This window comes from Pongo pygmaeus, chromosome 17 (assembly GCF_028885625.2).
Source record: "Pongo pygmaeus isolate AG05252 chromosome 17, NHGRI_mPonPyg2-v2.0_pri, whole genome shotgun sequence".
NCBI lineage: Eukaryota > Metazoa > Chordata > Mammalia > Primates > Hominidae > Pongo > Pongo pygmaeus.
The window spans coordinates 22,062,856-22,076,767 of record NC_072390.2 but is presented as its reverse complement, the minus strand read 5'-3'; the positions used below and the strand labels follow the sequence as shown (position 1 = coordinate 22,076,767).

Sequence of the window (13,912 nt, the reverse complement as noted above, 5' to 3'; positions counted from 1 at the left end):
AAGACAGACCTCCTGTGAGGAAAAGGCTGACTCACAACCATTTCTCCAGTCACCTCCCTTGAAGAACATTAGGGTAGGAAGCTTCCTGGTGAAAGGACCTTTGTTCACCTGGATGCAGTCTTTGGCTCTGTCTCCCCTAGACATTCCTAGGAAAAGGGGAGCACATCTAAGGAAAACAAAGCTGCAGTTTGGCTCATCAGTGGGACTTACTCTTGGAAGGTGATAACTAGCTGAAAGGCAACCTGGAAGTGATTTTTGTTCAGCAGTCAGCTGTGTATAATGACAACTATTGAATAATAAGGTCTACGGCTAGTTGATTGATTAAAATGGAGCGTGGTGTAGTGCCTGGCCACTCAAAATACGATCCATGGATCAGTATCGCACTACCTGAAGCTTATCAGAAAAAGAAGCACTTGGTCCCATCCAAGACCTATTGTGTGAGAATCTGCATTTTAACAAGACCCCCAGGTGAGCTGTAGAAGTGAGCTGCAGTCTGAGAAGCCCTGGTGTGGTGTGCAAAGGTGCTGGACTTGGAGTTGGAAGATCTGGCTCCTTGTGCCAGCTCTGAGCCTTACTAACCATGTGACCTCTGAGCCTCAGCTTCTTTATCTGCAAAATGGAGATGATCCTAATAATCTCTTCAAATATTTCCTTACACGGTTGTTATAAATCAGCCTTAAATAAATATATGAAAGCATTCTGTAAATGTACATCACTCTGATTAAAGCACTATGATAATAAGGCCATGTACGTTTGGTGTGGATTTGATTCCTGTGTTGATGTTACCTAAAGCTGTTTGTTGTCGCAGGCTTGGACAGTTGCTTGCAGACATGAGCCTTGATTCTCAGAGAACCCAAGTATGAGAGTGAACTGATTTAGGACTGCTGAATATGTGACATGTCTCATGTCAATTTCAGCCTCGAAGTTTTGCATTTAGGATATCTGCAATGCCAGACTCTGTGCTACTGCCAGCCCATGCTGCCTGCACTGTTTCTGTCCTCCATTCCTTTCTTTAACTTGAAGCACAAGGCATTAAAAAAACAAAGGCCGGACGCGGTGGTTCACGCCTGTAATCCCAGCACTTTGGGAGGCTGAGGCGGGCAGATCACGAGGTCAGGAGATCGAGACCATCCTGGCTAACATGGGGGAACCCTGTCTCTACTAAAAATAGAAAAAATTAGCCAGGTGTGGTGGCGGGCGCCTGTAATCCCAGCTACTCAGAAGACTGAGGCAGGAGAATGGAGTGAACCCGGGAAGCAGAGCTTGCAGTGAGCCGAGATCGAGCCACTGTACTCCAGCCTGGGCGACAGAGAGAGACTCCGTCTCAAAAAAAAAAAAAAAAAACCCCAAAACAAAAGCAAATAGATACCCCATGGAGATATTATTTTGTACAATTTCCTCATATATCTAAAGCATTATAATAACCCCCACACTCCTAGTCTTTTATCTATGGCAAATATTGGTGACCTGAAAATTTTGCCTAAAATAGAAGATACTATACATAACTATGAGAAATTTTAAGTTGAAACCTGATACTGTCCTGCAAATATCATAATCTGTGCATGTAGTGACATCATAGACATCTGCTTATGATTACTTAATTATTAAAACACTCTTTCTAGAGCCCGATTATCAACTCCATCTTAGAGATGAGAAAATGGAGGTATGAAGCCATTTTAAGTGACTTGCCTGGGGTCACTTGGTAGGCAAGTGTTGGAGCCAAGTCAAAGCCACGTGATTTGATTCCCAACCCCGCATACTGGACCCCAGTTTTGTCCTTCCAGGAAAAGAAGGAAATAAACACTAGGCCAATGGTCTCAACCTTGGCTACATGCTGGAGTCATCTGTGGAGCTTTGAAAACTACTAACGTCACATAGACTGGGAAAAAATATTCACAGCTCATTTATCTGACAAATGTCTTGTATATGGAATATATAAAGAATTCCCACACATGAACTAAAAAAAGAGAAACAACACAATGTTTAAAAATGGGCAAAAGGCTTGAATACATGTTTCACAAAAGACAATATACAAATAGCCAATAAGCAAATGAAAAGATGCTCAACATCATTTGTAATCAAAGGACTGAAAATAAAACGACAATGAGACATCCTTTCACACTCACTAGGAGGGCTAACATCAAAAAGATGATCACACCAATGTTGGCAAAGACGTAGGGTGACTGAAGCTGTTGCACATGGCTGCGGGGAGTTTAAAATAGGACAGCCATGTGGGAGAACTAGAGCAAATCTTTATAACAACATTAATCTTCAACCTAGAAATTCCTTCCTACATACTTAATGGAGAGAGAAATGAGTAGGTTCCCAAAAGAGACTTCTCCAAGAATGCTCATACAACATTGTTCCAGTTTATCCAGTGTGACTAGAAAAATCCCCCCACGTTGGTGAAATACAAGGAGCATTTTTCACGCCCATCAATTCTGCCCGTGGTCAGGAACTGAGAAGGGGCATAGCAGAGCAGCTCTTGTCTGCCCCACGATTGCCAATGTCGGGCACAGCTTGTCCTCAATGGCCCTCCCACTCACACGCCAGCCTTGGGGCTGGGCAGCTGAAGACTGGGCCCAGCCAGGACTTCCATTTGGGGTGTCTGCAGTGGCCTCCAAGCATAGCGGGCTCAGGACCCTAAAGCCAGTGTTCCCAGAGAACTCCCAGTTCTGGGAAGCTGCCCGGCCTTTTTATTTGCATGGCCTTTTGTAACACAGCCTCAGAAGTAACATAGGGTCTGTAGTAGTCTACTCAGGCTGTCATAATAAAATACCACTGACAGGTGGCTTAAACAACAGATATTTATTTTTTTCTCACAGTTTTGGAGGCTGGAAGTCCAAGATCAAGGCGCCAGCAGGGTCAGGTCCTAGCTTGTGAACAGCCACTTTCTTGCTGTGTGCTCCCAGTTCCTTCCCTCTCCACCTGTGCAGGGAGGGAGAGAGAATGAGCTCTGGTGTCGCCTCTTCTTACAAGGACACGCCAGGCCTGTTGAATCAGGGTCCCACCCTTATGACCTCATTTAATTGTAATTGCCTCTCTAAAAGTCCTACCTGCAAATACAGCCACACTAGGGATTAGGACTTCGACATGGGAATTTTGAGGGACACTGTTTAATCTTTTACTAGTCTCTATTAGTTAAAGCAATCGCAAACCTGCCTGGCTCCAGTGGGAGGGGCTACAGAAACCATTTCTGATGAGAGTGTCAAAGACTGTGGCCCTGCTTCAAAACCTCAGCCTCATTCATAATAACCTCAAACTGTAAACAATTCAAAAATCCATCACCATCAAAATAGATAAATACATCATGATATATTCATGTAACCAAATGTAACTCAGCAATAAAAAGGAACATACAACCACATGGGTGAATCTCAAAAACATTGTTTTGAGCAAAAGAAACCAGACCCACCAAAAAAAAACAAGCCATGTGATTCCATTTATATGAAGTCTAAGAAGAGATAAAGCTTATCTATTGTGATGAAAGTCTGAAAGTGGTTGCCTCTTGGGGTTGGAGTTCATTGCAAGGGGCATTATAGACATAACCTTCAGTTGTGATGGGGATGCTCTGTATCTCGTTTCAGATGGTGGTTACAGGGGTGTCTACAACTGTCAAGTGTCTTTGAAGTAAACATCTAGTAATATGTACATTTCGGTGTCATGTGGATTATTTCTCTATTTACAAAAGTAATAATGATGACGATGCTGGGTCCTGCTCCCAGAGATTCTCATTCAGTTAATCTGGGGCAGATCCTGGGCAAGAGGATCTTCAAAAGTTTTCCACAGGATTCCAAGGGAAAGTAAAGCTGAAGACCACCGTGCCAGGCCAGCATAGTTCTCAGGGGGAGGGGAGACCAACAGAGCATCCGTCGTGAGAATCAAGGGCTTGCTGTGTAACAGATGGCCACGCACTTCGCTTAAAACAACTCAAATTTGTTCTTACAGTTCTAGAGATCAGAAGTTTCAAATTAGTCTTAAGGAGGCCCCTGGAGAATATCCATTCTGCTTTAGTCTATTTGGGCTACTATAACAAAATACCACAAATTGGGTGGCTTCTAAACAACAGAAATTTATTTCTCATAGTATGGAGCCTGGGAAGTCCAAGATCAAGATGGATTTGATGTCTGGTGAGGTCTCATCTTCTCACTGGAAGGGGAAAGCTAGCTCTATTGGTGGGTCTCTTTTACAAGGATGCCAATTTCAATCATGAGGGTCCACCGTCATGACCTAATCACCTCCCCAAGACCCCATCTCCCAATATCATCACCTTGGGGGTTAGAATGAAACATATGAATTTGGGGAGACACAAACATTCAGACCATAGCACCTGCCCTGCCCCTTCCAGCTTCCAGGGCTGTCTATTTGCTCTGGAAAGAGCAACTCTATCTTCCAAGCAACTGCCCTTTGTTGTAAGCAGTGTAAGCAAACTGCCCTTTGCTTTGGAGAAAGACACTATTGTTTGTCTTCCAAGGCTGTTCATTTCACCAACATTCTTGAAAAGGTAACCTAGAACAAAGGGAAGCCAGCGTCTCACTGCAAGACATGGCTGCATCATTCCAATCACATCACCTCCTCTGACACTGACCCTCCTGCAACCCCCTTACAAGGACTGTTCCGTCACACTGGGCCCACCCAAATAAGCCACGACCATCTCCCCATCTCAAGGCTCTTAACTTGCTCACATCTGCAGAGGTCCTTTACCATGTAAAGTAACCTATTCACAGGTCCTGGGGATTGGGACATGGACATACTTGAGGGGCCATTATTCAGCCACCACACTGTGATGCTCAAAATGAACTTTGTTGAGATGTCAGAGCGAGGACTAAATCTCCACCTAGAATATTGGAACCCAAAGGGCTCAGAAAGTTTCCAGAGCCATCTCAAACTATTTCTTAAAAGTGACCTACAAAAAAATTTCCATATCTCCCTAGACTATAGCATTACACATCAGCTGTCCCAAATAAACGGGCCCTGGGGTAGTGGTCGCATTAACCGAAAACTATTTTCTTTCTCAGGTCCCAGGACAACAAGCCCCATTACAACATAAGAACTTGGGAACAGTAACTGCCCTTTGTGACAAGGGGAAGAGGAGGTGCAAACGTTAGTTACAATAGCAGTGAGGAGTACTGGTGGCGGCATGCACTCCTATTTCTCCCTTTACAGAAAGATTGAAGTGGATCCCAGCTGATTCTTACAAGTATGTTGGTAGGACTGATCGTGAAGCATTCTCTCTTCTTCCCTTTCTCTCTCCAAACATTTTTAAGAACTTACTGTGTACCGGGCAAAGCATGCTTGAGAAGACCCTGTGCTTCCTTCCCCACTCTCTCATTCTTCCAGTGTCTTCCAGAGGCAATTCCTGCAGTTCTTGCAGTGGTTGCCACTTTCCTTGCTTATGGACTGCCAATTGCTCTCCTCTGCTTACAGGATGAAGTTCAGGGCCTCCAGTCTGGCACCTGGGGTCCCGTCTTGTCTATGCAGTGTTCTCCCCCAGGACTCACAAAATGAATCTCACACCCCAGCAAAGTCCATCTAAATAGGAACACCTAGCCATTTTTTATTGTGTTGCTTAAATACTAAATTCTTGACATAAGGCATCATAAAGTTTCCTTCCTGCAGGTTATAGTGGAGGACGCTGAAGCTGCTGGACCCCAAGGTTGCTGCCATTGCCACCACGATGCACAACGGCCTGAGAACTTCTCTGGCTCAAGGGCTGCTTCCTGATGCCCAGCCATGTCTGACTCTGCCTGGCTACACTGACTTCTTCTTGCCCAAACTCCAGAGACCCATCTGTTCTGTTACTTACCCATCACCTAGGAATGGTTTTATCCCAGTCACCTGACAAACTTCTGGAAACTCAAATACATCACACTAGGAGAAGGTTGGATCCCTGAAACCCATCCATGAAGGCCTGAGTAGTCCCAGGATCTCAGCTAAGAAACTACTGGACTAGGCCATCTCTGAGGTCCTTTCCTCCAGTGAAAGTCTGTAATTCTGTAATTTTACTCCAATTGTGTCCTTTCAATACATAATACAAATTATAGTGGGAAGAAAAGATCCCAGGGAAGTCAGCAAGGAAGACCCGCCCTTCCCTTATTCCCAGCCACTGCAGGCATCCCAGGCCTGCAACATACACTCTTCTTGGCAAGGCAATCCAAAATGCTCTCTGACCCCTTCACAGGAAAGAGATTGAGCCCTTCATCCCTGCCCCAACTGTTGCTGCTTGGACACTAAGAGAGAGGCTAGAATAGCAAGGGTTTCCCTCAACAGCAGGACTGTTGACCTAAGGTAGAAAGGTGGCTCTCCTGGGCTCCTGCCACCTGGCTCTGCCCTTCTCAGCACTGCTACTGCCTCTGCAAGAGCCTTCTCTCGCCTTCGACCTCAATCAGAAAGGAAAACATGCACTCAGGGCTTCTTTTGGTTTAGATAGGCTCTCCCCTCCAGACCACAGGAGTGAGGAGCAAAAGATATCTGCATGACATTTTCTCCAGTGCTTGCTATGGGGAGACAAGAAGAACACCACTGCCCAAAAGTTCCAGAGGGGAATGTCACTCAAGGCCATGGGCCCCAGGCAGCCCATTACTGTGCAGATGGCAGCCTCCTGGTGCAGAGGACTGATGTGAATCCTCAGAAAGCCTAGAGGTGCCATTCTGCAGCCACCTTCTCCATTCTAGCAGCACATTTTTCTCCCCACCACACCTCCCAGAGGAAGAGGACCCTCCTCATCCTCTACACTCCTGTTGCCAGACGAGTCTCCCTGGGTGTTTCACATTTTTGCATGCCTTGCAGTCTTTGCATGTCTGCCTTCCCTTTGTTCTGGGTTACCTTTTCAACAATGTTGGTGAAATGAACAGCCTTGGAAGACAAACAATAGTGTCTTTCTCCAAAGCAATGGGCAGTTTGCTTACACTGCTTACAACAAAGGGCAGTTGCTTGGAAGGTAGAAAGAGCAGCTCTTTCCAGAGCAAATGGGTAGGCAGGCTTACTGCCCATTGTCAAACATTCAGGGTCCCCAAGCTCGGAGATTGTCCTGAATTGCAAGCCACTGCTTGTGCAGGTGTCATCCGGCCCCACATGCTAGGACTTAGACAGGGCAAGGAAATGTGGGTACTATGGCCATAGTGATTGTTGTAAATAATAACACGCCTTCTAGCTAGGCACAGTCGTTCATGCCTGTAGTCCCGGAACTTTGGGGTGCTGAGGCAGGAGGATCGCTTAAGCCCAGGAATTTGAGGCTGCAGTGAATGATGATTGCATCACTGCACTCCAGCCTGGGTGACAGAGTGAGACCCTGTCTATAAAAATAAATAAATAAATAACACAGCTCCTGCCAGTATCCATATCCACTAGTCTGTGACAGCCCAACGCATTAGCTGGCAAGTAAAGTCCCAGACCCCTCCAGGGCATTGACACTCCCTAGTGCTGGGCTGAGGGCACATCAGCCCCTCTCCTCTCCCCCTGCCACAGCTTACTTCTGTGAAGGCCTCCCGTGTCCTGAGCACTTCAATTTTATTTTATTTTATTATTATTATTATTATTTTTGAGACAGTCTCACTCTGTCGCCCAGGCTGGAGTGCAGTGGCGTGATCTTGGCTCACTGCACCCACCACTTCCAGGGCTCAAGCAATTCTCCTGCCTCAGCCTCCCGAGTAGCTGGGATAAGAGGCACCCGCCACCACACCCAGCTAATTTTTGTATTTTTAGTAGAGTTGGGGTCTCACCATGTTGACCAGGCTAGTCTCGAACTCCTGACCTTAAGTCATCTGCCTGCCTCGGCCTCCCAAAGTGCCGGTACAGGCGTGAGCCACCGCGCCCGGCCAAATTTTATCAACTCAATTAACATCAACTTTAGAAATGTAAAATTTTATTTCCAGTTTGATGATAAGCTGCCTGCCCTGTGACAGACCACTGAAAAATTCAGCTGTGGCTGACACCTAGGAATTTGCAGTTACAGGACATTTCCAAGTTCCATATGAGATGTCATAGTGCCACCTGCTGGCTCCCGTCTCACAGGAACTCTACACATGCAGACGGTGGATCTTACCCCGCAATGCACACACAGTTCATGGATGAACCTGAGGAAAGTAGGGATGAAGCTCACAAATGTCATGTAGAACAAAAGGAGCTGGGTAGGAAAAGTATAGATTGTGTAATTTCATGTACAGGAAGCACAAAACAAGTGAAACTTCACAAAACAAGTGAAACTAACTGTACAAGTCAGAGTTTCTCAGAGAACTAATGGGAGATATATGGATATATTTTAAATGAATTTATTTAAGGGAATTGGCTCATGTGATTGTGGGGCTTGGCTGGTCTATAATCTGTAGGGCAGGTCAGCGAACCAGAAAAAGTCTGGTAGGATTTCTGTGTTACAGTCTTGAGGCAGAATTCCTTCTTTTTCCCTGCTCTCTTGAGAGTCTTTGCTCTCAAGTCCTTCAACTGAATGGGTGAGGCCCACTCTCATTATTGAGGGTAATCTCCTTAAAGTCACTGGATTGTAGATATTAGTCATACCTGCAAAATATCTTCACGCAACTTCTAGACCTAGTGTTTGAGCAAACAGCTGGGCACCATAGCTTAACCACAGTGACACATAAAATTAACTACTGCAGGCTGGGCGCGGTGGCTCACGCCTGTAATCCCAGCACTTTGGGAGGCCGAGGTGGGCAGATCACGAGGTCAAGAGATCAAGACCATCCTGGCCAACACGGTGAAAGCCTGTCTCTACCAAAAATACAAAAATTAGCTGGGCGTGGTGGCGCGCACCTTAGTCCCAGCTACTTAGGAGGCTGAGGCAGGAGAATCACTTGAGCCTGGGAGGCGGAGATTGCAGTGAGCTGAGATCACGCTACTGCACTCCAGCCTGGCAACAGAATGAGACCCTGTCTCAGATAAATAAATAAATAAATAAAATTAACTACTGCAGTCAACTCTTTGTCAACGTGGCACCTCTACATATCCCCTTAAACTATACTTAATCTCCAAATAACAGCAAAATCATACTTGCACCTCACTCGATTCAACTATCTTGGGTAAAACCAGAGACACACTAACCCTTCCCCAGAAGAGGACATAGGGCTCTTGGGTCATGTTTACTCTTCTCTTTGGTATCCTATAACTGAAATACTAAGATATGTCTTATGTAATATAAGAGAATAAGAGAGAGAAGAAGACAAAGATATTTTCTAAACACACACACACAACACATTTGTAACCAAATAAGGAAGAAATACTCATAACAACTACAGTCCCCATTTTAGTAACTGGCCACGTGGTTGTAGCTGGTATTTATAACTATCTGCTTCCACTACCCATTCCAGATTCCCTTTGCCCTCAGTGAGCACCTCAGCTGGTCATGGTTTGTCACCTGGTGGGGTGACCCAAACCTTCCTTCCTGAAGAATTTGGACCATTTAGTAGTATGGCCTGAATTAGGTTGTTATAGTTTTCCATTGACCTGAATCACAGTGCAGAGTAATATTGAGATCTCCTGTACTCCAGATGCACTCTTACTTACCTCCGTGGGGGAGTAGCAGCCCAATTTTCCCATGGTAGCCAGGACCAATCACCCCAGAAAACACAGCAGCTCCCTTCTTAGCCTGTTGACTCAGAAGCATGAGGACCCCAAAGTGGCTGGGTGGCATGTTAACTGAGAGTTCAGTGGAATCACTGTTGTGTTTCCTGGTGGAAGCACTCTTCCCTTTGGAACTAAGACTTTTAGATCAGCAGAGCATTAGGTCACAGAACAGGAAGAAAACATTTTGCTAGTGGGTCAGTATAGGGGTAATAGTGAATGGTGCCACTTCCGTTTCCATCCCTTGATTCCTGGACTTATGTATCATGGCTATTGGCGAAGCAGCACCCTATACTGGATGCTAACTTATATTTATTTTTTTTGAGACAGGGTCTTGCTCTGTCACCCAAGCAGGAGTGCAGTGGCATGATCAAGGCTCACTGCAGACTTGGCCTTCCAGGCCCAAGTGACCCTCCCATCTCAGCTTCCTGAGTAGCTGGGAGTACAGGTGCATGCCACCACGCCCAGCTAATTTTTAAACTTTTTTTTTTTTTAAACAGAGACAGGGTCTTGCTATGTGTCTCAGGCTGGCTTCAAACTCCTGAGCTCAAATGATCCCCCAACCTCAGCCTCCCAAAGTACTGGGATTACAGGCATGAGCCACCACGTCCAGCCCCTTGGGTGCTAATTTAGAGCATACACAACCTCCTGGAGAATATTGCCCCAGTCCTGCAAGGCATTACCACCTACCTGTCACTGTATCTGAGTCTTCAAAAGGCCGTTTCACTGTTCTGATCAAGGCACTCACTTCACAGCAAAAAAAGTGCAGCAATGGGCACAGGCCCTTGGAAGTCACTGGTCTCACCATGTTCCCCACCATCCTGAAGCGGTAGGCGGAATAGAACAGTGAATAGAATAGAACAGGCTGAATAGGATAGAAGCAATGCTTTGTGGAACCTACCACAGTGGTGAATATGGCATTCTGTGGATCCATGGATAAGTTTTGGCAGAGGCATTGTGTACAGGGAAAGCAAATCCATATTCAGACCAAGTGTCCACTCCAGGAAGGACAAAATACCGACCTACCATGATGGAAGGAGTCCAATGTAACCAACATGCCACCTGTAGCTGGCTGATCATCCCGGGGAATGGTGCCACATTGGAGCCTCAATGTTGGTCTCTACTGCTGACAGATTGGGCACTCGGTGGTGGGTGTAGCCAGGTTGGCCTTAGTGAGTGGAAGTCCATGTTGCTGAACCCATGTGTAACCTCCATCCTGACACCATGGCCACTTTGTTTGTGAACTCATTGGGCATGACAGGGGTGGCTACGGAAAGTGACTGCCTCGCATCCACAGAACAGGTCATTCTATCCTATTATTAAAATTCTCCTCTGTAGATGTCACCGTTTGGTGGGCATTCATATGGAACACAAATATCTTCCATTTTTTGCTCATTCAGAGAGAGAGAGACATCAAATTTCCTTGTCACCAATTTCCAATAATGTTCCTTCCAAGTCCTTGACCATCAAGCAAAATCTCATAAGTGAATATACAATTATACCTCTTGCTATGTCTCCTTCCAAACGAAAACCACTGGATTAATTGCCCAAAGTTGGGGATTGCTCCCACTGGGAGGAATTCCCTTCACCACTGTTTCTTGGGGATGTCCCAGAAAGGGACTATTATGCTGTAGTCATCCATATTGGGGTGCCTGCATACCATGTAGAACCACCTATGTGCCTGGTATATCTCATCTTGTCTTCCTCAGTCAACTGATTGTAGGAAACTCTGTATGAGGCCATAGATAGGGGCTGGAACAGATAAGATTGTGTGTAGCAGGACTAGAAGCCAAGGGCCCCACTCAGAACTAGCAGCTTTTTGGGTCACTTGGTTGATGAGCTGGAGTGGCACACCCAAATGAAGAATGTCCTGCCTCCAAAATCCAAAAGGGCATTGTACCTCTTTTTTGGTTACAGGTGGAGCCAAATGCAACAAATTTTCTTTCATTTTGTAAGGAATATCTTGACATGCCCTACACCATTGGATCCCTAGAAATTTCACTGAGGGAGAAGGTCCCTGAATTTTAGTTGGATTTATTTCCCATTCTCTGACATGCACATTTCTTACTAATAAGTCTAGAGCAGTTGCTACATCTTGCTCATCAGGTCCAATCTGCATAATGTCATAAATGTACTAAACTGGTATGATATCTTGTGGAAAAGAAAGGTGATCAAAATCCCTGAAGACTATATTATGATAGGAACGGAGAGTTTAATCTACTCCTGACATAAGACAATTGTTATGGACTGAATTGTATTCTTCCAAATTCTTATGTTGACGTCCTAACCCCTAATCTGACTATGTTTGGAGAGAGGGCCTGTAGGGAGGTAATTAAAATTAAATAAGATCATAAGAGTGGGGCCCTTATCTAATAGAACTGGTGACCTTATAAGAAAAGGAAGAGACAACAGAGATTTCTCTCTACACATAAGTGTAGAACAAAGGCCGTGTGAGGACGCAGTGAAAAGGTGGCTGTCCACAAGCCAAGAAGAGAGTCCTCAATAGAAATCAAATCTGCCAGCACCTCCATCTGGGACTTTTAGCCTCTGGAACTGTGAAAAAGTAAATTTCTGGGCCTGGTGCAGTGGCTCATGCCTGTAATCCTAGCAGTTTGGGAGGCTGAGGTGGGTGGATCATCTGAGGTCAGGAGTTTGAGACCAGCCTGGCCAACTTGGTGAAACCCTGTCTCTACCAAAAATACAAAAATTTGCCAGTCGTGGTGGTGTGCGCCTGTAATCCCAGCTACTTGGGAGGCTGAGGGAGGAGAATCGCTTGAATGGAGGTGGAGGTTGCAGTGAGCCAAGACCGTGCCACTGGACTCCAGCCTGGGTGACAGAGCGAGACTCTGTCTCAACAACAAAAACAAAAAAAGTAAATTTCTGTTGTTTAAACACCCAGTCTGTGGTATTTTGTTATGGCAGCCTGAGCAGACTAATAAAACAGTAAAGATGTATTGCTGGCCTTGCTAGCTGGAAGCAAATTGCTTCTGGTAATCTTTATTAACAGATACTGAGAAAAAAGCATTTGCCAATCAATAGCTGCACACCAAGTACCAGGGCACCAAGGCATGTGTTAATTTACTCAAGCAGTGAAATCACATCTGAAACAGCAGTTGCAATTGGGGTGGCCACCTGGTTAAGTATACAGGTGTCATTCTCCAAGAGCCATCTTTTTTCTGCACAGGACAAATAAGCTAATTGACGAGGATGTGGTAGAAGTCACCATCCCTGCTTTGTTCAAGTCCTTGATGATGACGCTAATCTCTGAAATCCCTCCAGCAATTTGGGATTGTTTTTGGTTTACTATTTTGCCTAGGAAGAGGCAGTTCTAGTGGCTTGCACTTGGCTTTTCCTACCACAATAACCCTCACTCCACAGGAACCAGTGTGGGGATACTTCCAGCTGCTGAGTAGCTGGTCTATACCAGTTATGCGTCCTGGAACTGGGAAAGTAACCACTGGATGGGTTTAGGGACCTACTGGCCCAGAGTGAGATGGACCGGGGCTCCATTGACCATTTTATTTCCATAAGCCCCTACTCTGAATGGCCTCCTGGAATTAGTGTGAGTTCAGAGCCAGTTCAGTAATTCCACAAAAGTCTGATTATTTTATTTTTCACAATGTACAATCACCATGGTAAAAGACCATAGGTCCCGTTGGGGACACCTGAGAGGAAGATTAACAGTATACATTTTTGACAGTGTAGCAGGGTCCTTCCTCAAGGCGACCTTGATTTCCCTTCATTCAAGGGATTCTGGGTCTGTAAGCCGGTTCAAGTCTGGGAATTGAGTGAAGAGCTGCGACTCTTTGTTTTTATGATTCAAGTTAGGTGTTTGTTCACTTGACCTAGAACTCTTCTAATTATACAGATCAAGTAAGAATTTAATAGGCTGTCCGTCTACTCTCTTCTAGGGACACCACGATCAACAGCCAACGCCATAGGTCTCTGCCAGTCAGACTATTATTACCGCTTTGACTCTACTACCCATTATGGTGACCATGCTCTCCTTGCTTTTGGCAATTACATGTTGCCACTTGTCCCCTTCTGGCCCAGAAACCAATGATCTGCACTGCACCTAAGGATTCCCAGTTTTGTGACAGTAGATCCCACTGCAATTTCTGACCTACAAGGAAAAGCAACCACAGGAGCTCCTCAAGGATGCAGGGGCTCCCCTCACAAATGTATTTCTCAGTCATGGTGAAAGGTGTGTCCTCAGGATGCTCCTAGGGTGGGTGAGCAGGGGTCACATGTTAAATCTAATATTCCAACCTCCCTATACCTTCCTCTACAGTGCACAAAGTCAGCTCTGCCATTTCAGCTTTATTTAGTGTGGGCCACA

The 13,912-nt window shown here is 45.5% G+C and overlaps 1 long non-coding RNA gene across 1 annotated transcript; it reads right to left on the bottom strand.

Annotated features, from left to right (window-relative positions):
- Window positions 1-2,864: 2,864 nt before the first annotated feature.
- Window positions 2,865-10,387, bottom strand: LOC134738426 (uncharacterized). The gene is made up of 2 exons (XR_010124139.1): window positions 10,264-10,387; window positions 2,865-2,928 (listed from the first exon to the last, which is right to left on the bottom strand). It is a non-coding gene; the product is annotated as an uncharacterized LOC134738426 (long non-coding RNA).
- Window positions 10,388-13,912: the final 3,525 nt, after the last annotated feature.